We start from the raw sequence: 23,497 nt of genomic DNA, 5'->3' as shown, positions 1-23,497 counted from the left end.
GCGGGGAGCGGCGGCGAGCAGCCCGCGTCTGCGGCTTCCTCCCCACGCCCGAGCCTCCTGCGCACAGCCGGGAGGACGTAAGCCCGAGCCTAGTCCCCACGCCGCGGCGCGCGGGCTGCCTGCCCAGCCGAGGTAACTTTTCTGGTAGCCGGAGCGGGGGGGATCCTAGGGGGTCTCCGGTTTGCGGAGCGCGGAGGACTAGCGGGAGGCCGGGGGAGAGGAGCGCGCGGTGCGCGGCTGACGCGTGGCTCTGGCGCCGCACAGCCGCCCGAACCGCGGGAGCTCCGCGCTGGGCCCGGCCCTGGAACTCGCCCGCTCTCCGATCGGGACCCCCGCGGGGCCGGGCCAAGCCGGAGCACTGCGCCCCCCGCCGGGGACGTGCCCGCTCCGCCCGCCGGCCGCGCTGCAGAATCGGCTGGGCCGGCGCGCTTAGCCTGAGCATCGGCCTCCGGCCTGGGGACCTCCCCCGGAGCTCTGGCCGGGAGGGGCGGCTCGGTCCCTGCGTCCCTGCAGTGCCAATTTGCCCAAATCCCCCGTTTGGGGCGCCATGTTTTAAGTTACCCCGGGGCTGGGGGCGAGGGCGAGGCAGACTGCGCCGGGAGGGGCGGGGGACCGGGGGCGACACTGCGGCGCCGCCCGGGGCGGGTGGCTGGCGAGCGGGAGGGGCCCTGCACCCAGCGCGCCGCGGCTGCGGGGTCGTCCCGGGTGCCTGGCGCTGGCGGGCGCGGCGCAGGGCCGGTAAGGTGCGCTCGGCACAAAGCATCCCCGCTCGGGAGCTGGCCGGCCGCTTTTATGTAACTTGTCTCGTTCCCCGAACTGGGGCGGCGTCCCCTGGACGGTGGCGGGGGCTGCAGCCCGGTAGCCGAGGGAGGAGGAGGGAGCATCCTAGAGAGGTGGCTCCTGGCCCGGCACCTGCGGCGTCCCTCGCCCCAGCCTGCGCTCCCTTGGCTCCCTTCACGGGAACCCGAGCGCGGGGAGGCCGAGGGGCCGGGAGCCTCACTGCTCACCTGGCGCCCGCGGGGCTACGAGCTGCCTCGGGAGGTGTCTGCGAGGGCGGCTTTGCGGCGCGTGGGGGTGGGGAGGCCGGGGCATCGGACGGCGGGAGTCGTGGTCTCGGCCAATTCCTTGCGGGTGTTTCGCAGCTCCTGCCGTGGGGGCTCGCTTTCTTGGCTTTCCCCTCTCATCTCGCCCTACTTCTTCCCCTCCCCCTTTCCCCTCTCCCCTCCAACCCCCGCCAAGTTCATGGCTTCTGCAATGCGGTGGGTGTGGTTACCTAGTAAATTGTAACTGGTCCCTTGCAAGTGGGAGCAGTTTTCCTTTTGGGGTTTTATATATACGGATCCAAAGTTTTCTAGGGTTTTTTCCTCCAGTTGCAGCCCAGGGTTAAAGTTGGAAAGATTGTTGGAGAACAGACAGAATGATAAAGAAAACATGTGGTATTAATTACGTGTGGAGGCTGGGCTGGGAAATCCTGAAAGGGCCAGGCAGTCCTGCTAATGCAGTGCTTCCATTACGTGTTGAAGTTGGTGGTTCAGTATTTTTACATTAGTCTTGCAGTCCTGTACAATTGCTTTTGCAGATATCCTGCCTAATCTTTTTGGGGGGCCCAATTTAGGCTCCCAGAGGCGGCCAGGTGTCCTGGAGTTTCCCTTGATAGCATGAACGTTAGCAGAAGAGTCATCGCACTAAGTGCTGAAAACATTCTTCTGGGGGGTTTTACTCTGATATTTGAAGCCTCCAGGAAGCCAAAATTCTAAAAATTCCACGTCTATCTGGGAGCCCTGGACCCAGCACCAATTACTGCAAATTAAGCCAGAAAAGCCCCATTATGAAAGGGGAGCACATCAAGCTTGAGTAAACTCCAGGGAATGGAGAGGCAATTTATATCTTGGCCCTCACAGGGTTTTTAAAAAACGCATCTTAATTTTGGTTTCAAACTTTTAAAACTTCAGTAACAAAGTTGTGAGAGGAAATAAATTCTAGACTGAGAAGCAGTAACTTTGTTAATTTCACAAGGCACTGATGAAAATCTCGGAATACTGTCTTATTTGCATTATAATTTTCTGGTAGTTTAGAAAAGCAAAATACTATATCCAAGGCATAAGGTACTGCATAAAGTTCAGCTAGCTAATCCACTTCAGGCAAATACTTTTTTGCAAAAAGAACATGTTTTGTGAGTGATTTATCAGTAATTAAAAGAGTAGCCACGTTATTTAATTTGTAAACACCTTTTAGATGAAGGCTCCAGAAGAGACAGGTCAAAGGTCAGTGTCTCCGCTGAGTATTTACATTTGATTTTCAAGTCATTTCTTCTGCATGAATGTGATTTAGATTAGAGGCAGTTTTTGCCAGTTCTTGTACGGGGTTTGGACTTTGGCCAACTTTGAATTGTGTTGAAATAGGAGACCAGGGATTTTTTTTTTTTTTTTTTCTTGATTAGAAACTACATTGGTTTTTTAGAACTCTTTGGTCAAATGCGTTAAGGGGCTGCCCAGATACAACACAGGCAACTCTTCATTCACTAAGAGACGTGATATTGTCACAAGTTGGTGAATATTTCCTGCATTTACTCGATGTTGGATTAAATGTGGCAGAAACTTTTTGTCCAGGATATGGTCTTACATGTTGTCGTATACATGTTCATCTTTTAAGTTAGCGTTTTAAAATGAAGTCTTAAAATTCACAAATGAGAATTTGTGTCCTCTTCAGTGACATAGAACTTCATTCAGGAGTAAGCTGAAAAATATGCATTTGAGAGAGAGAGAGAGAGAAGTTGTGAGAATTGAGCTATAATGAAGAGAGAGGTTACTTATTTACTTGACTGCCCTGAACATCTTTGGTTCCCATAGTGTCTTACAAGCATCCAGCCACAGTTCTGCCCTGAGTGTCAGCTTTATTACGGGATATAGACTTACTATTGAAAACCATGAATCAAATTCATCTTTAGCACCACTTCATTTAGATGGATCTTTAGTGGTGCAATTGCTGCATCTCTTTCTTTCAAAAGGCTTGCTGGCTGCTAATTTGTTGGGAATTCGTCAGGCACTCTTGCAGGATTCTGCTGTCAGTTGATTTGCCTTGGCAGCAAAGAATTGTGTGCTCAGAAGCAAGGACTGGAGCAGTGAAGTCATTACCCTGCCTGGTGTTGTGACATCACTATGGCTCAAAGGAAACAAGGGTGGGGCAAGCAAAACCAGACGGTCTGAAGCATCTTGCTGGCTTGAACTTTGCTTGATAAATGAATGAGACTCTCCTTTCTCAAGTTGAACTGCACCATAAGGTATTGTTTGGAGGATGGGAAGGTAGATGTCAATTCAAGACTGCGTAGGAAAGTGTGTTTCATAGATAAAGAAAGAAGAAGGTTTTTTTTTTTTTTATGAAATAGTAGAAATCATTGAATTTCCTTTTTATTGGGGAAAACAGTATATGGAAGCTTAAAAAGGGCCATTTAAACAATTACCCAGAGAGCAAGAATAATGAGTCTGTATTTTTGTTTATGCACAGAGCCAATTTTTTTTTTTTTTTTACTATTCTTTGCACTGAAATAGCATTCTTGCTAAATTCTTGGTTTAGATAATTAATACTATCTTTTAAAAGTATGTGTTGTCTATAAAGATGGTGTGTTTTCTGGGTAAGCAGTGTCATTTCTGATTTATTTTTGAGTGATGTGAAATTGGCAATTGGCAATGGTGGAAGAAGCTGGAGATCTCACAAGTTTACAAGACATCTGCAGTGGTTTGGGGTAATTGATTTCCACTTACACTGTTTCACAAATTATTTTATACTTTAACATTTTAATCCTAACTTAGATTTCTAGCACACAGATGACTACAAACGGGTTTCACCCAAATTAGTATTGAATAAATTATAAAAGCAAGTCTGATATTCTGAAACTGTAAAGTACATTTCACGTTTTTATTTTTGCATGTAATGTGATACGAGCATGAAGAAGTGATGGCTCATAGGATAGTTGCACATCTTCACTGTCTTTTCTGTACTTCCTTGGTCAAGATGACTGTCGTTTTTTTCATGTGAGCGTATTATGCATGTAGAGGAGCTGGGCAGTTCTTCACTGTGTAGCTATTCCAGAACAATTTCCGAAGCCGGGGGGAGGGGGGGAATGGGAAGAATGACACAAGTAGAGAAGTTGAAATTAGATACCAGAATTGCAGATCACTTGGTGGAAATGTCTTCAGTATTACATTTTTAGACCTTGCGGTGATTGGTTAAATTGCACACTTTAGAATTGTAAGCTTCTATTAGCACCAAACCTCTAATTCTTTTGTAATTTGCAGTATAGAGAAAAAGCTGACAACTTAATTTTTGGATTGCTGACACATTGATACATTGTTCTTACAGTCCTTCCTTACAAACTTAAAAGAAGAGGGGAAAAAAAAAAAGGCAGCAGAAGGGTCTGTACTGGACCTAGGAAACAAATGCAATATTTAACCTGCTTCATGTGTTTATTTTTCTCTCCAGTTTTACTGAGTGAGTGAGTGCATGATGTGAGTAGGAACTTATTTTTCTTGGAGTTTCGTCCCCAAACCAAGTGCAGGTCTAAACACTTATAGCATTGAGTAAATATTTATGGACTTGAATGAAAAATGAGGCCATTTGTGACTTACGCTTCGCTACAAAAAAAAAATATTTGAAAAGGCTTCAAAGGCCCTGCTGCTTTATTTAAAAATGCGAGTTACTGAACCCATGTCTGCAGTCATTATTTTTAATGGCATAATCCCCTTCTTAACAAGCTTGCTGTTATCCCCATAGCTTGAATGAGGTAGGTTCTGGGGGTTTTGCTATATCAGAGAAGAAAATACTGCAGGTACCTAGAGAAACAAGAATGGTTTCTTTAAGGGAAGATCTGCAGGAGGCCTGCTTCCTTTCCTGCCAGCTCTAATTGGTGTCATGGAGGACATCAGCAGAGAAGGAATTCTCAGAAGATGAGGAAAGGGATCGGACTGGTGTGTGACAAAAGCTGAAAATGGATTAGGGCTGGGTGATGATACCGATCCTGACGTCGGACTGAAAAAAGAAAAACTATTTTCTGTTGTGGATCTCTCCTCTTTGGTCATTTTTCTACGTAGTGTTTACATTCTCAGACAGTGAGTTTCTTTCTCTGTGTCTTTCTGTAAGCCCCACATATCATCATGTCTACAAGAAACTTTTATTTTTGCATTTTAACATGTCTGAATTTGGGCTAGGAATTACAGTTGCTCTCAACCATGTGGCAGAGAGAAAGCAGGCAACTGATTTCACGGATTGGAGCATGCATCCAAAATTGGAGATTGGATGTCAGCTGACTGGAAGAAAACCTTGGAGTAGTAACGGGCACTGGTAGGAAATGGTGCCTCCCTGATAGAGATGCACAGGGGATGGCATTGTGGGAAAGCAGGGGCGGAGAAAACTGAGTCGGTCTGCAATTCAAAGGAGTCAGAGTCTGAGTAGAGAATTTTTAGGAAGACCTTGGACAAATTATTTTGTTTCTGTGTATTTATTTATGCATAGAATACCTAAATAAATCTAAGAGTTCTTTAAATAACTAGAAAAGAGAAATTCTGGTGTATGAGTCATTGCTTGATTGGCAGAGTGCTGTGTCTCTTACGATGAATGGTGCCATGAATTTTATGGAAAATGGTTCGTCACTTGGATGTGCAAATTTTTTATAAAAAAATGCTTTATAATCAGTGCTTCTTTATATGGCTCATTCTGTGTATTAGTAATTATTTTTTTAAGATTTTAAAAATTTTATTTAAAGAGATAAAGTGCACATGCTTTCGGAGAGGGGCAGAAGCAGAAGGAGGGAGAGAATCTTAAGCAGATTCCCTGCTGAGTGAGGGGCTTGATCTCGCTACCCTAAGATCATGATCTGAGCTGAAATCGAGTCAGACACTTAACCAGCTGTGCCACCCAGGTTCCCCAGTAATTATGTTTCATTATGTGCTTTCCTTTATGGGACACATCTATTGAATGGTCTTCATATTCTAGTTTGGTCCTTGGAATATGGCTGGGCTTTGATTGAGATGAGTCCTCTCCAAAAGTCAACAGGCCTAAATTTAGGTGGAATGTAGCATTTACCCTAGGGAGCAGTAGGAGACGAGTTGAAGGAGAACATGTGGGGCCTCCTTGTAGAAGGTTTTGGATATGAGACAAAAGGATATTTTGGACTTTACTAGATATAGGAGGGAGCCAATGAAGGTAATTGAGTAGGGAAGAAGAGTGTTTATTTTTTTTTTTAATTTTAATTTTATTTTTTTAAAGATTTTATTTATTTATTTGACACAGAGATCATAAGTAGGCAGAGAGGCAGGCAGAGAGAGAGAGAGGAGGAAGCAGGCTCCCCGCGGAGCAGAGAGCCCGATGCGGGACTCGATCCCAGGACCCTGAGATCATGACCTGAGCCAAAGGCAGCGGCTTTACCCACTGAGCCACCCAGGCGCCCCAAGAAGAGTGTTTATATGGTGATCAATGTAGGTTGTATTGGAAGAATAGGAGTCTGGAGATAGATAACCTTTTGTTAGTGGCCTAATCCAGAATTTTTCAGAAATTGATTGTGATGACAACTCCATATATTTTTCGTGGTCACATTCAGTCGGAGGTTAGTTTTTTGGGGGGCTGTATAGAGTGGAAGATTAGACATATGGAAGATGGGAAGATTTCCATGCTGCTTATTTATTCTTCCCAATAAAACACGTTTGTTAATTTAGATATTAAAAAAATACTGCATGCTGACTTTAAAATATGCTCTAGAGGCACGTGGGTGGCTGAGTTGGTTAAGTGTCCAACTCTTGATTTCAGCTCAGGTCATGGTCTTCAGGGTCATGAGATTGAACCTGGTATTGTGCTCCCCACTGGGCATGGAGCCTGCTTAAGATTCTTTTTCTCCTTGTCCTTCTGCCCCTCCCTACCCCCCTAAAAACATAATAATAAAATGAAGTAAGATGTATTCTAAAATGCTGAAAAACAAAAAGGAGAAATCTCCCCCCCACCCACCAAGACAGCTGCTGTTAATATTTTTGGCAAACATCCTTCCAAAGCTATCTCTTGGCATGTCTAATATACACCATAATGGGAATCAGCCTTGTGTTGGGCTCCTTGTCTCACTATTTAATCGTTCTGTGACCTCGGTCAACTCTCAACTTCCTTGACTCTGTTTGCTAATTTCTCAAATGGCCATAACACTCCCATCTTAAGTGCTACAATACATGCAAAGCACTAAACATAGTACCCGATGTATCATAAGTGGCCTACTAAATACCAGTAGCTTTATTTTGTGTATGTACAGACTCAGATAGGCACCTATTTTACAAGAACAGATTTCTAGCTTAAACATTATATGTAACCATTTTCTTTTTTATGTAACAGTATATCCTGGGAAGCTTTCTCATGTATACAAATCTGTATCTCCATCATTATTTTTAATGGGAAATGAATATTTTCTTTGGGTCCTATACAACACTAGTGAAGGATCATTACCTTAACGATGGTAATTATTTGAAATCTTGTCGTCCAGCCCCTCCTCCTCCTGTTACTTGCTGCCTGTACTTTTTGTCATTGTCTTGTAGCACACACATCAGGGGGCTGTGATGAAACAGGACATTAAACAAAATTAAAATTGTTAATGGTATTTGTGTGCATCCCAGGGGTGTGTGTGTGTGTGTGTATGTGTGTGTGTTTAGTCCTGATAAATGAAAACAACCAAGTTTAGCCATATATTTTTTTCTTTTTTTTTTTTTAAGTTTTTATTTATTATTTGATGGAGAGAGACACAGCAAGAGAGGGAGCACAAGCAGGGGGAGTGAGAGAGGGAGAAGCAGGCTTCTCGCTAAGCAGGGAGCCTGATGCCAGGACCCTGGGACTGTGACCCAAGCTGAAGGCAGACACCCAACGAATGAGCCACCAAGGCACCCTATTTTTTGATTTCTTAATTCAAACTGTGACAAGAGTCTATTCACAGACAGATGACCTTCCCTGACACAGCCTAACCTTGAGGTCCCAGGCACCAACTGTCTCCCGTAGTGCATCCCAGCATCCCTCAATAGGCAGCAGACACCTGGGCATGTAACTAAACTAGACTCTGAATTCAGAGTTGAAATACTTCAGGGTCTGAGATAGTTAAGGAGGTATGGAGGCATGGGGCTTCCAGGGACAAAGAAAACAAACAAAAAGCCTGCCCTGGGTCTTGAACCCTGCCTTTGTCTTCAGCAGTAGAGGGTTAGTGAATGTTGGACTCTGTTCACAGATTTCATGCAGATTCTCCATGGATATGGGCCACTCTGTTGTGTTAGAGACAAGCCCATGGTTTTGACTATTAATTTTACTTGCCATCCCTGTTGTTTTCCTGCATTCAGATGGCTGAGGAAAATAGTGGTATGATCCTAAGATGGCGCTAACTGACGTGGTGGACCTAGTCTTCTGCTAGGTCGCCATGATGGAGCTTAAGCCCAAGGGTGGGCCTGGGAGTTGCTTGCTTTTATGCAATTTGTGTCTAGAGTTACTCACATCGTGGAGATACAGTGTTTGGTGATTTCATTTGAGAGAATTCTTGATCTTTGTCTACTCTACGCCATTATTTTGTGCTATAGGTGGTGACTTTTATTAACTTGAGCTTAAACCATATACTGTTAGTGGACAAAGTATGGGGTTGGAAAAGGTATAGAAGTCGACCAATTTGCTCAAGACATTTGGAAAATTCTTCCCCTTAAAGCCTGAAATCTAGATAGCAGTAATTCATGGGGGAGGAACTGTGTTGAAGAATAAAGAAAGTAGAGTGAGTTAGAGTAGATATGGATTGAAACATCTGCTCTTCTTCAGCTAGATAACTTGGGGCAGGTTGCTCCATTTTTCTGGGCAAGGTCCTCCAGCTGTGAGATGGCAATGATGGTGCCAACAGGAAGGTTGAAATGAGACCTATGTATCTGAAGACCTCTAGAACCATGTGGAATGAGAGTAGACACATAGTAAATATTTTTGCAATTAAGCTACTTTGTTATTTGCCTACTTTGCTTGTTCCTAGAGACCTGTTAGGAGTTAAGATTGCAAAAATAAACCCCCCTGGAGAGTATGGAATTGTGGGACATTCCAGCACAAACTCCATAATCCAAAAGATGACCCTCAATGAAAATAATAAAATTTTGTCAAATTTGAAACTCCAAATGACAGTAGTAGAGGTTTGCAAGGAATTAGTCACAGTGGTTTTCACATCTTCTTGTGTAGTGTAATTTCCTGGGGAACTTGCTAAAAAGCAATTCTAGGGACCCATCCATAATTCTCAATAGGTCTGGAGCTGGGTCCAGGCATTTGTATGTGAACAGGTATGTAAGTGGATTCTGGGCCACATTTTGAGATAGCGGTTTCAAGGAATCTTTTCTCAACAACTTCTTAGTTTACTGGTTACTGTCTGGTAAATACGTAATCTGGGAAGATACTACCGTGTCAATAAATAGTACTAATGTTGGAGAGAATGCTCAGCGTAAAGAGCCCTGCCTGCTTTCACTATGGCTGGTCATCACTTAATCGCTTTTGTGGTCCTTCTAGGAAGTTAAGTAAAATTTAAAAGATTAAGGAAGTAGGATTAAAGGTTAGTTTTCTTATCTGTTAAATAGGGATGATGGTAATTATGTAGCATAATGGTCAGGAGTATTAAATTAGTAAGTGAAAGGGGCTCTTGGTTTTCGACTTAGGTTGTAGTCATGGGGGTCATGGGATTGGGCCCCATGCATGTTTTTTGGGGACTCTCTCTCTCTCCCTGCCCGCCCCCCATCCATGTATGCTCTAAGCAAGCAAGCAAGCAAGCAAATAAATACAATAGTCTTCTAACAAATTAGTAAGTGAAACTGCGTGGCTCAGTATGCCTTCAGTTGGGGCTAGTTTTCTCTGTGATAATATACAAATGGAGTATAATCAGTAAAGAGGAAATGCCTCTATGAGTAAAGGTGTTTTTGCTGATCAAAATCATACTGCGCTATTTGGGTTTTATGGATAACTCTTAAGTTGTTATGACATTCTTAACCTAGGCAGAAATGAAAATGACTAAAATCTTTGTTTTCTCTGCAAATGTTAGGATTCTTAGTGATACTATGTAAATGGTAAATGTCCAGATTACATTATGATATATAGTAATTATCTTTAGTTTCTCTATTCTCCTATCCGAAAAGGACACATTTCTCACTTTTCTGTGGAGAGAGACAACAAAACAAAAGTCACTTGTATTTCTTCCTAGCATTACATCGATTTCTTAGGATCGGAAGATGAATTCCGAAGGGAGCTTCCACACCTTGGAGCTGCAGCCGCAGGGCCACTGGCGGGTCTGAAGCAGCTTTCCTGGTCACACAGCTCCCGGCACAGGGAGAGTGCAAGTGGGGATGAAGATGTCCTCAGTCACTTTCCTCCCTCTCCGGGCAGTGTCTCCAGGTGTCACCAGACCTCTATCTTGGAACCACCTGCCCAGGGCCTTAACATTTAGACAATAGATGTAAAGGGCAAAAGATGGGATATACAAATATTAGTAAATTAAATTTCCTAAACTCCTTTTCTACTTAATATTCAGCAAACTGTTCCCCTGAAACATGTATTGGTTTCATCCGTTTACCGTTACACCTGTTATTTCTCTCTGTTCTTACTTAAGAGTTGCATTTCAACCTGGTGATCTCCCTGCCTGCACTTCTCCTGACTAGAATTATACATGACCTTATGTGGTCTTCCTAGTGTCCCGAGGAGCCCGTGTTGCCAGTCACAGCAAAGATGTCCCCCGAACTCACGTCTACACCCTGCGCCTGGCTGGCTTCCACCCTCTCTGTCTCAGTGAACGTTTTACTCGCCCCGACAGTGGGTCCAGGTCTTTTAAACGCAGACCAGCTTCAGTCCCAACGACCCCTTCTCCACACGACTCTGAGTCAAGTGTCTGTCAGCCTAAAGAAAGAAGCGAAACAAACCAACCCCGTCTTCTGACTCCGCTTCCTCCTCAAGTGTGCTGGTGCCCATGTTTTTTCCCGGCTGCTTGGCTCTGAGCCAGGCTTCTTTGAAATTATGATTTGTCCAAGCAAGATGCTCATTTGGCAACAGCGATGGTTACTTTTAAAAGATACACTAACGGATACCAAAATGCACGTTTAGACTGTAAAGACCGATGCCATGAACCAAAGCTTGGGACTTGGAGCCTTTCTAAGGTTTGATTCCTCTGTTCATTCCTTTACTCGTTCATTTGTGTATTCCACAAATACTTCTGGAAGGCTCCTCGTGAACCTGGTACTTGCTTGGTGCTAGGATGGCCCAGTGAACAGGATAAGCTAGACCCTCTGCTTCTCCTCTTTGCCCTGTGGTTTAAGCAGGGGGATAGGGAATAAGCAAAATAATGTGATTTCTGAGGGAGATCAGTGCTTTGAAGCAGGACCAGAGCACAGTGACCATGTGTGTGGAGGGCTGCTTTAGATACTGCCATTTGGGGACTTTTAACATTTTATCAGGTCCTCCTTGTTTGTACTTCTTCTCTTTAGCTGTGATGCTAATTCTCCGTTGTAAGTGGTCTGGGGCAGGGGCACCATCTGTAATCATCGCGCGTGTGTGGTCCAGGTACAGTGCCTCAGGGATCCTGTGTCACTGCTGAATAAGCAACTTTTCCTTTTGTCCCCCCTTTTCCTGTGCCTTACCTTTCTTGTGATACTGCTTTGACTTTGAATATACCTCCTCTTCTTTCTTAGGTAAGCTTAGTTTCTCCTACTGTCGTGCTTGGATTTGGACTGTGAAACTTAGGACACTTGTGACTTAGGTTTGGATTCGTAATTTCATAACCCTTTTTCTTAAAAAATGTGCCCCAAATTGTAAAAGCTTTAGCACTGACAGAACCTACATCTGCCCCTGAGCCTGCTCCATTTTCAGCTGCCCCTTTTCTGAGGTCTGACTGTGAGTCTAGTTAACCAGAATCCAGAACCTTGACTGGGTCCCAACCCATTCCCGTTCTTCTGGAGGATCTCACAGGTGTACCCGACAGATATGCCCGAAGACTTGCATTTATTTGCAACTTGGCTGGAAGAAGTTGCCGAGCCATGGGCCACCTGGGTAGCTCAGTTGGTTGGGTGTCTGCCTTTGGCTGTGGTCATGATTCCAGGGTCCTGGGATTGAGCCCTACGTCAGGCTTCTTGTTCGGCGGGGATCCTGCTTCTTCCTCTCTCTCTGTCTGCTGCTCTTTTTGCTTGTGTTCTCTCTGTGTCAAATAAATAAAATCCTTAAAAAAAATTAAAAAAAATTTTTTAAAAAGTCACGGAGCCTCTCTGAGGGAGAGATTGGAATTTGCAGAGCAACCCCCATCTTCTTCCTATAGAATTCTTGTGATGACCAAGTGTGTGATTGATGGGAAAGCTCTTGTCAAGTTGTAAAGTTGCACACAATAATCGGCAGTCTTTGTAGGGAGTTAAGATGGCATACATCGGGAAAAGGAGCGTGTTTGACTTCTTTCGTGCTCCGCACCCCAGTTCTGTGCCTCCATTTGTTCTCCTCACAGCAGAATGTATCTTGAGGACTTACGAAGTGTCAGCATTCTGCAGCTACCAACAACAGAGTGGTGAACAAAATGATCACCAGTGCCCACTCTCCAGGGGCTCGGTGTCACGCAGGGCACAGAGTTAAGGGATTGCCTGCTTGGCAGTGACAATCCATCAGGACTGGTAGAGCCATGGGAGGTTGGGACAGCGAATGAGACCAGGAGGCTCTCCTACCTGGACTTGGGTGTGTGGTTCTGGAAGGAGAGGGCGAGATGTCAGACCTAAGACCTGAACAGTGACCTCGCATCGGCACATGGCAGAAACAGGGGAGGGCCCGGCTGGGTCTAGGGTAGGCTACCGGGAATGTTTGAGGTGACTGGCCCCCTTGTACAAAGGCTGAGAGGAACAAGAGAGCTAAGTCACTTGGAGAACTTGAAGGAAACTGCATCTGACTAAGAAGCAAGATGGGACCCAGGGACAGTGGGGAGAAGGTGAGACGAGCCTTGAAGAAGACCGCTGGGTCAGAGCTCAGGGCCCCATGTTTTATGTCGCCTTGAGGAGATGCGGAGGCAAGGAGGAGTTTTGCCCTGTTGGCGCATGTGGTCAAATGTGATTTTCAGAACCGTTACTTTGGCTCTTGAAGTAATCTAGGGAATTTCCTTTTCAAGAGACAGTCTATCAGTTGTAGTTAAAATGACTGGTTTTGAGTCTCTTGTTTGAGTGAATGAATGAATCCGTAAGCTTATTAGTAAGTCTTGACTCCACAGCTGTCTAGATTTATAACGTCGGGAAATACTTAACCTTAAAAATTTCACTTCCTTTTTCTATAAACTAAAAATAATCACACTTGCACAATAAATGAGTCCTTCCAGCAGCCCTGCGTGTAAGTCCTTTGCACATAGTAACTGTCCAAGGAGGATTTCAGGGTAGTTCGGAAGTGGAGATGGAGGGAAATGTTTAGTGGGGGGAGTTGTGATATTTGCTGATGTGTTGGGTTTGGGAGGCAGGGGAGAGGGGAGTAGCCTCACTTACTGCCCCTGAGGTTATGTCTGCGGGGTGGGGGGGAGGCCTAGGTTGAGGGTGGGGTTGGTGACAGGGACACAGACATCAGGAGTTGGGCCCAAGGGTCCTACGGGGCATCTAAGGGAGAGATATCCAGGAGGCTTTCCCCGGGGTTCAGCCAGCCAAAGAGATCCAGCTTCGGGGTTGAGACTCATTACAATTCAGAGGTCATTAAAGCTGGGGAAGATGAGGTCCTAGAGAGAGGACTTTGGGGAAATGTGTTTCAGGAAGGAGAAGTCTCTGGGCCCCCCAAGTCCCCAGAGGATACCATTCCTGAGACAACTTTGCATTTTGCTGCCTCCAGGGCTGGCCAGCTCTCAGTAAGGAGCTCAGGGGTGCTCCTTCCCTGACATGCCCAGTGGTCCTTCCAGTTCCCAGCTGTCCTTTCTCTCCCAGGCCGGGGCATCCTGAGGGAGGTGAAAACTGCCCAGCGGGTTAAGGAGAGGAAGGTAAGGGACTGGAAGTAGTGCACACACGTGCACGCCTGGGATACCAGGACGCTCAGAGAGAGGCTGAGAGCATGGGTGGTGAGGTACAAAATGCAGTAGGAATTTCTATCCACGGTGTTTTATTTTTTTAAAGAAGTATATTGAGAAGCAAAGGTGACATTGCTAAAAATACCCACCCCTATGTAGAGAAGGGGCTGTATTTAAAAATGTGACAGGCAGCTTAGTTTAAAGCACTAAGCATAGATTTGCTGCATTTTCTTTCACACAGCCCTCTTCTGGAGACTGTAAAAGGTTCTAATGGGTACTTACAGAGTGCCAGAAACGTGATGACAGCTTTTTTCGTTCCCTTAATTTGCTCCCTTTCTCCTTATGATAACAAATGAGTCTCCCAGGGAGGAAATATTCTTGCTCATAACTGAACGGAAATGCTGGGCCCGTCTCGTCTGTCACTCAGAGGTAAATGTCGAGATGACTCCCAGATGGTTAAGAAATTGGAGGATGCTGAGATAGGTTTGAGGAGATGGGACCCAGGGAGGGAGACCGACCATGAGAGACTCTTGGTCTCAGGAAACAAACGGAGGGTTGCTCGAGGGGGAGAGGGAGGGGTGGGGTGGCTGGGGGATGGACATGGGGGAGGGTATGTGCTATGGTGAGTGCTGGGAATTGTGTAAGCCTGATGAATCACAGACCTGTACCTCTGAAGTAAATAATACATTGTATGTTAATTGAAAATTAATTAATTAAAAAAAGAGTAGTGTAAAACATTTCTGAAACACAAAGAGGTTGAGCCATATTGTGGTGACCAGCTGTATAGATAACATCCAGCTGAAGAAACCCAACATTTGTCCAATGTGCTGTCTGTCCTCAAACTCTCGTCCACAGTGACACCTCCCGGCCTCCAGTGAGCAGCTGCCCTTCTGTATTTGTGTTTCTCGTCATGATAACAGTTCTGCATTCTTTTCCTTGTTACTGTTTGTCTCATCACTAACTTTCTGCGATCTTGTTCATAAGGTTTAAAAACCATTACATGATACACTGTGTATATCCTTCTGCAGCCCTTTTCATTCGGCATGAAGTTAGTGTTCACGTACATTGACATCTGTGGGATTCCATGGTGTGCTTCTTGTTAGGGAAGACCAGTCGCTTTTGCCCAGGTTCCTGGCTTCTTTACTCCTCCTGGAACAGGCTTGTTCTTCCGCCTCAGAGATGCTGTCCTCTCAGACCAGACCAGAACATTCTCCACCAGCATATTTACACAAGTTACCCCTTGTACTTAAGGCCCCATCACCCCTCGCCCCATTCAACACTGCCTGTTCCCCTTCCCTACTTATGTTTTTTCGTATTAAACATATTTTACTTTTATGTTTATTGCCACCTGCCCCACCCGGAGTATATCAGCTTTGCTTTTTTGTCATAGACCCGAGCTCTTAGAACAGTGCCAAGCACGTGATAGGTGCCCAAGAAATACCTAAATGAAGGAGACATTTAAAATAGAATGGGAGACAATCCCATGCATCAGGGAAGGAAAAATCTAAGTCAATCTTTAATATTTAGTAGATCTGGTTTCGTTAAAAGTGAGTGAACTGTAAGTTGTAAGTATAACTTTAAAAAGTGAGACTCCCCGCTGAGAAAACTTGCCTGTACAGCCTGCGGGATCTTCTTGGGATGTAAAAGAATGGGTCTGTTTGCCAAGTCAAGACATACGTCACTGAGCAGTGTCATGCTTCCAGAGTGACAGTTGGGTGCCAGTCATTTTCAATTAACTTCAACTTGAGATTCTTGATGCTTGTTAGAATATAGTAATTTACCCCCTCCCCAAGAATTAACATTTCCACGCTGTCAATATCTTCCCAGACATACCATCTGGCCTGCCCCCTTTTTTTTCCCCTTCCAATTTTAGCACAGTGTAAGGTAAACAGGGTTGTTTTTTTTCTTACCAATGAATATTCCATTGTCTTGTAATTTAGAAAATAATTTGTACTTCTCTCATTTTCACTCTTTGTCCTGGGAAAATCAAGGATTAGTTGGTTTTTAATTCTGAGCTCTTCAGTGAAATATCAAGTAGATAAGTGAGGTTTTGATTAAGCATGCATCTAATTAAAGAAAACTGAATATTTTTCTTTTGGAATATAGTAGGAAATTATTGTGAGATATAAAGATAGATATTTTTGTTTTCATCTATGGCAAAATCATCTATAAGTTAGTTCTAAAGAATTTCTTAGCCAAAAGAAAGTTTTCATTCCTGCTTTATTTCTATTTCTTTACAGGAAATTACGTTTTTCTCTAAATTTAAGTATCATATCTAGACTTCAGGAGGGTAGAAATCCAGAATTTCTCCCTATTTAGCTCTAGGTACTCCGTGCTGGTGAAGCTGAATGATCTCTCTTCATTCTTAAATTTGTTTTCAATTACAGTTGAACTTTGATCAATGCTGTGAAGGTCCACTTAATGCAAATATTTTTCTGATAAATACAGTAGAGTACCATATATTTTCTTTTGCTTTTGGTTTTCTTCACATTTTTCTTTACTCTGGCTTTATTAAAAGAATGTGGTATATAGTACATATTACAAAATATGTGTCAAATGACTGCTTATGTTGTTGGAAAGGTCTCCAGCAACAGTAGGCTACTTGCAGTTAAGTTTTGGGGGAATCAAAAATTTTACACAGATGTTTGACTGTAGAGAGTGGTTGGTACCCCATGACCCTTACATTCTTCAAGTTTAAACTATATATATTTTTTTCTTGGTGCCAACAGTGACTTCTTTCTTTCTTTCTTTCTTCCTTCCTTTTTTTTTTTTTTTTTTTTTTAAGATTTTATTTGTTTATTTGACAGACAGAAATCACAAGTAGGCAAAGAGGCAGGCAGAGAGGGGGGCGGGAAGCAAGCTCCCTGCCCAGAACAGAGCCTGATGTGGGGCTTGATCCCAGGACCCTGGGATCATGACCTGAGCTGAAGGCAGAGGCTTAACCCACTGAGCCACCCAGGTGCCCCCATAGTGACTTACTTCTGCATGAGGCTCTAAGATCAGTGTGAGCGGGGCGTTTTGGGTTGATAAAGGGGAGTCGACTAATAGAGAAGATAACAGATTAGATGTTGTGTAGTTACTGCAGATGTGGGAGACCTGTGCCCTTCATAATCATTCCTCATGAAGTACTTTGGTTGATGGCCCACGGGACCAGGTTTGCTCAAGGCCTACAGGGGCTCCACCTCCTAGGATCCATCTATAGGTGGCTTCACAGATTTCAGGATGTCTGACGACAACCTGACTCAGTTTGAAGCTGGTGTTCTTTAGCACGAACACTCGGGATTCTGTCTCAGTCCCAGATCAGCAAATTGGATGTTTTGCAGCTCTCTTTTTAAAGAGACTGTGAGGACATAGGTAATTGTTTTTATGGCTTTCTGGTGAGATGGTATTGCCTGATGGAACACTCTTGTTTCTTAGTGTTCTTTTATACTGAGAAGAGGTTGAAGTTGACAATATGTTAGTAGAAATACCAGCTTCATTATGATCCTCATAAACATTCCGTATGCATTGGCTGTTTCTCTTATAGAAAGAATCTTTCTTGGGAGATGTGCTAGGGATACTGCAATGATTTTAATGCATCTACCTGATAAAGAGAAGTTGATTGAGTGGTAAAGAAGATGTCAGTTTAGGTATTCTCTAATAATGGCAGATTGAGAAGACCTGTGTGCTCTAAGATCATTCTTCTCACACCTTCAGGTTCTAAGAAGATAGATGCAAATCTTCATGTTTTGTATTAGATACATAATATCTGTACAATAATCATGCACATGTACTGTGATTATACTATATACAGAACATTTATATGGGTTATAATTGTGGGAGTTTTGGATCAGATTTGTGACAGACAATTAGTTGTCTTTATTATACAGTCCGTGTGTTTAATCCTAGCTCAGACACTTTTTTCCTAATGGTAGAGTCATGAAAAGTTTTTTAGAGTTTCTTCACCACACCTGCAAAGTGTGGATGCTAACACTGGCTTTGGGTTTATGTGACAGCTGTGCACAGGCTAAGTGCATATCCGAAATGGGAATTATAGTAAAGCTGAACTCATTGTGTTGCTATAAGGTTATGAATATTACTGATACTTCATAGAGTTAGGTTCAAATGGAGTTGGAGTCCATGGAATGGTCCTGATCTGGACCATGAAAGCTCTCTCAGGCCATGCAGTTGCTCTTGGACGGACTCCTCTTGCTTTGGTTGGCTGGCCCTAATGCTCCTGGGAGGCTCCTGGGCTATCGGTCCCTGCTCTTCTTGGGCCAGGGAGGAACAAATGTTGAAAGGGCACAGAAGGAGGGGAACTTCTGTTACTTGGCTGCTCTTACTTTTGCATATCATTTTGAATGGAATGCAATGAAATGTGGCCTCTCTGGGCTGAAACTGGGTTTTCTGCAATGCATGATTACCACTGAACAGTTGGAACAAGTCAGACAAGTGATCTCACAGCGTTAACATTTGTTGTGTGCCTCCTTCAGTCTGACCAGCACCTGCTGCCTACTGCTTTGGAAAATTGCTGCTGACTTCTTTCTTTTGACTGTTTGGGGCTGCCAGTACAGGCAGCCTGTAGCTTCCTGGCTACAGCAGTAGGCTAGGTACCCAGGCCTGGTCAGTCTTGCTTCTCCATCCCAGCCGTGTGATCCAGGCCAGCTCAGCAGATCCTCCCTGGGACTTGTCCATAGATAGAATGAAGGGGCCTTAACTTTCTGAGTGGTTAAGATACAAGAATGTGGCCTCCTTGCTTGACCCATAGAACATGATGTTAGAGGAGAGATGAGTCTATGTTTTAGCAACATAGAATCCCTGATCTGTCCTGTTTCCTGAAAATGACCAATGGAAGTCTTTTGTTTATATTTGTTAATTAAGGACAGTAGGAAAGCAGCTGTTGGCAGGATAATATAGTAGTGAAGAGCCCAGCCAATTACTGTCTATATGACCAGAGAAAAGTTAAATAACCTCTCCGTGCTTCAGTTTCTTCAACTGGTAATAGTAATAATACCCACTTTATAGGTGTGTTGTAAGAATTAAGTAGATTCATATTTTTAGGGATATATGTGTGTGTACATAAATCATGTTTAAAATTTGTATTTAAATATCTATTTGTAGGGCATTATAAAGCTATATGCATATTTTTAAATCATTTTTTTTAAACAAAAGTTTTTTAAAACCAAAAATACCTAGTAAGGACATGATCTTGGACAGCCTTTCTCAAAAAAGTCAAGCTTAAAACTCATAGGTATTAAATTTTTTTAAACTTGAATATAGTTTGAAAATTTAGATGGAGAAGAATCAGATTTTATTTTGCAAAAAGATTGTCCCTAATCTTTTTGCTTATAAATTTATGTATACATTTATTTTTTTATTCTATTTTTTTAAAAGATTTTATTTTATTTCACAGAGAGAATAAGCAGGGAAAGCAGCAGAGGGAGAGGGAGAAGCAGACTCTCTGCTGAGCAGGGAGCCTGAGGTAGGACTCAATCCCAAGACCCTGGGATCATGACCTGAGCCAAAGGCAGATGCTTAAGTGACTGAGCCACCCAGGCATCCGATAAATTTATTTCTATCAGTTTGATAGTATCGATCTGTTTCTGGCTTGCAGCATTGATTTATTGCTTCAGTTGACAAAAAAATCTGATTTAAATAGTTTGAGGAAGGAAAAAAAGAATTATCATGAGGAAACTGTGGTGGTCTAGAATGAGAGGAAGACATGGGGGAAAACAGAAAAACTTGGAGTGATCTACTTTGAATACCTTCTATTCAGAAACCATTGTGGATGAAATTTGGTTCAGTAGCCAAATTTAAGACCATTTCATGTTCACTAATGTCAGTTTACCAGTTTGTCAAATCTAGAAATATGGAAACCACTGCTTTCACTGTAATTGTGGCCCTTGTATAATGTACATGGTATATATGTCTGTCCTCATGGAAATTTCAACAGAAATTACTCCTTTTGTATGTCCCCATTTGCTTGATGCATATGTTTTTGATACTGGGGTCCTTGATCTCTTGAGATTGGTCTCTTTCAATCTCAAACTACAGACAGTATAATATGACTTGTGGTGCATTGTAGTGAAATGGAAACCATGTCTGTTACTTTAAATCTGTTGCTTTGCTTTGTTACGTTTCATTGTTTACAACCTGGCTCCTGTTAGGATGACTTTTAGGAACCATGTTAGGAGTTCATTGTTTCAGCTTGCTGAATGTAGACCTGGGTCAGTAACCAAGGGGATAGATATGTATTCTAAAGGCTTTACATTCTAAGGACATTTTACGGTGAACAGGCTGATAAAATTGCACTTGCATATTTTTTAAGTAGAGCACAAAACAATGAAACATACAGTCTCTAAAAGATAGTCTGTGGTGCATGCCTTGCATGGCAAATACCTTCTCTTACCCAGATCACCATTTATGTCTACAGAAATCTATTGGCTACATTATTTTTATACTGTAACTGTAAATATCTGTTTGGCATTGAAAGGAGTAAATATATCTGTTCTACAAAGATAACCCTTTTACTTGTGGTAAACGCCTGATATGCATTGTCTGATAATGTTTAATTGCATTCTTGCTACAAAGTTAAATTCTTAGTTGTTAATATTAAATAACGGGATTAAGGCTTTTAATGGCTAATGTTGAGTCTGTCAGTATTTCAGCGTCTTATGATTAAGTTAATCCAGTAATGTTTTGAGTGCCAGCTAAATTAGTTATTTACATGCATTTGCTTATTGACCAAATTTTTCTTGAGAACCTATTATATGCCAGAAACTTTACTACATAACAGTGAGTGGAAACCAGAAAATTTCTGCTCCTCATAGAGCTTATGTTCTGGTCTGCATGCAGCATCTTTGTTAGGCAGGTATTATGCCCAGTCCATAAGTTGTGAGTGCAAGTCTGAGCTTTATGCTCTTGGAACCTGGGGGTTTGGGAGGAGTGCATGTGTGATGTTATCTGGAAGAGAAATAAAACAAGTCAATTCGTGTTGCATTTTCTAATTTTGTTCCCCTAAATAATGTACGTCAATAAGAGAGTTATGCTATGTAACATTGGTGGAGAGAAATTAGTTTAAATTGTTACTACCTATTTTACTGTTAATCAGATTTCACATGCTAGTTTTTAGATTTTTTTCTTTTCAAGTAGAATTTTAACCATGGAAACATTGCATTTAAATTCTTGGGAAGTATTTAATTGGAGGACAAGTTATTATAATTTATCTTTAATTTCTTACTGGATTGGCAGTGACCTCAGCAAGAAAAATAATATTCATGCAGGAGATGGATTATTATACTTTGGCCTTTTCTAACCAGAACATTTTAACTCATGGGGAGGTGCTTAACCACTCTGACCTGGCTCCCTTCCCTTCTAATATGAGGCAGGCAGTTTAATTGTCTCCCCTAGATTAATACTCTGTAACTCAGAAACATGTCCAATGTAACACATCTCAGAAATAAATCTACTGACCTAGTTTATTTGGCCTTGATTATTTTCTCCATGATTTGAAGCATATTTCTTTTGGGGGCACATCTGCTTTGACACCTTCAAAATTTTGTCGAGTCCTGTGTATTGCTGTCAGTCACCATATCATGGAGCCCAACAAGGAAGGAGGAGAAGCGAAACTATGTATCCTAGACAAGATCTTTGACTTGGCTCAGAGGACAGAACAGTGTCACTGGGAGTGGCATTTGCTGTTTTGATCCACAAAGCTGTTTGGGTTTTGGTTGTCCTGACCATCATGTGTATAGAGCTCTAGATAATGATATTCATCATTCTAGTGATTTCCATGAAAACGGACCATTGTAAAGTTATGGAGTAGGCTACTCCTAGAGGGTACGTTACAATAATTACTCAGCAGAATGTACTCAAAAGCAGGGAGAGGGAAGGTAAAGCCTTTCTGTGAAGAAATAAAGCCTGTGGGTGTGTGGGATGGACCTTGCATTGAAAGGAAGATGCTCCTACGGTCACCTCTGGTAGAGGTTCTGCAGGAGCTCATTGAGGGGACGTTGCAGACGTGTCCTCAGCGTGGCCCCGCAGAGCCCCCTTCATGATTCCAGGACTGGGGGCCACTTTGGAGAAGGGTGTCCACCAATTCCAAAAGGACCAACCTTTGCTCTTAAAGCCTGCTTGGCACTTGATTTACTGAGATAACAGCAATTCTTGGGTACGGGCGATAACTAAGTGACGATTTCCTTGAGAATTTTTGGAAAAAGAGAAAAGCGAGACCTGAGATGGACACATCAGAAGTAACCGGGGTGTAGGATGGGTAGAAAAATGGAAGCATCTCATCATAATCGATCTGGCCTCCCTTCCTTGGCTGCGGTGCTGAGCCCGTGTCCCGGCTACAGGGCCGTCCTCACGCATATCTGCATCTGTCTATGCTGACAGGTAGGGCGCGCGCAGCTCTGCGCCGCGTGGACGGCCTTTGCTGGGAATGTGCCGTGTGCTTTCCGTGAAAAACAACTGTTGAGGGTTTGTTGTTTCAGTCATGTTTTCCTCCCCTCAAAGCTTAGCGTGAGCCGTTTTCCCTGCAATTTTTCTCTCTTATCAACCCTATAATTTTATTGTAATAATTCACCGTGGGTTGTCACTTGACACACATCTGAGCCGACGTCTTTGCTGAGCAAACAGATTGCCTGCTAATTTGCCAAATAAACGGGTTCAGGCACTTTTTCGTGAGCTTCTGCTTCCTCTTTTTAACATCTGAGATCCTCGTACCAAACGGTAAAGCTCAAATCTTTCCCTTCTGATCCTCCTTTCCATCTTCAAATATGTGTCCACGGAAAGGGGTGTTCATTGCGGTCCTCAAACCCTCAGCAAAACTCGGGGAAACCCTAAGTGTGCGGATCGTTGCGTGAGCGTTTATATTCCTGCGCTGGCCACTGGGCAGTGTTAAATATAAGGAGATCTTTTTAGCCATCGAGTAAGGAAACTGTTAAGAAATAGAACTGAAAATACGCATCTGCAGATGTGCCCTCATTCATTAGCTCATTCAACAAATATCTACTGGGTGCCTGCCACCGAGTGCCAGGCGTTATTCTGGGAAGGAAAGATTGAGCAGTGAACCAGCCAGTAAAAACCCTTGCTGTCCTGGAGGTTGTACTCTAGAAGTGAGAAACCGAAAACCGCAAAGAAACAATACTTTAGCATAGAATCTGGGAGGCTGATAAGTGTCCTGGAGCAAAGAAAGCAGGAAAGAGGAATGGGAAGGGCCGCTGGAAAGTTGGGAGAGCGCAGGTGAAGGCCAGCCTGAGGGAGGGAGCTGCGTTTCAGCAGAGCCCTGCAGGGGGTGCTAGGGAGGCCATGGGGGTCCGCAGGGAAGCACTGCAGCCCGAGTGTGAGGTGGGGGTGGGCCTGGCAGCTTTAGTTGCTGCAAAGATGCTCATGTGGCTGGAGTGGAGAGAGGGAGGGTAGTAAGAGGGGGAGGTCAGAGAAGACGTGGGAACATGCATGGCACAGCCTTGGCTTCCCCTAGTGTGATGAGTAGTGACTCGG

General features: G+C 43.5%; 1 protein-coding gene across 4 annotated transcripts in view; it reads left to right on the top strand.

Moving 5' to 3' along the window:
• EPB41L3 (erythrocyte membrane protein band 4.1 like 3) overlaps positions 1–23,497 on the top strand; it is a 178,152-nt gene that overhangs the window by 30,704 nt on the left and 123,951 nt on the right. Inside the window, exon 1 of one of the 4 annotated variants that reach the window (XM_059140639.1) lies at positions 4–132. The exons of 1 other annotated variant lie outside the window; for it this stretch is intronic. The gene's annotated coding sequence lies outside the window, so the exon portion shown is untranslated. Of the gene's footprint in view, positions 1–3; positions 133–716; positions 739–3,180; positions 3,281–23,497 lie in introns of those variants that run through there. 2 more of the 4 variants (XM_059140641.1, XM_059140640.1) reach the window with 2 other exon arrangements.

Source organism: Mustela lutreola, chromosome 11 (assembly GCF_030435805.1).
Source record: "Mustela lutreola isolate mMusLut2 chromosome 11, mMusLut2.pri, whole genome shotgun sequence".
NCBI classification, from domain to species: domain Eukaryota; kingdom Metazoa; phylum Chordata; class Mammalia; order Carnivora; family Mustelidae; genus Mustela; species Mustela lutreola.
The sequence above is the reverse complement of the archived record's forward strand: the minus strand, read 5'-3'. Positions and strand labels throughout refer to the sequence as shown.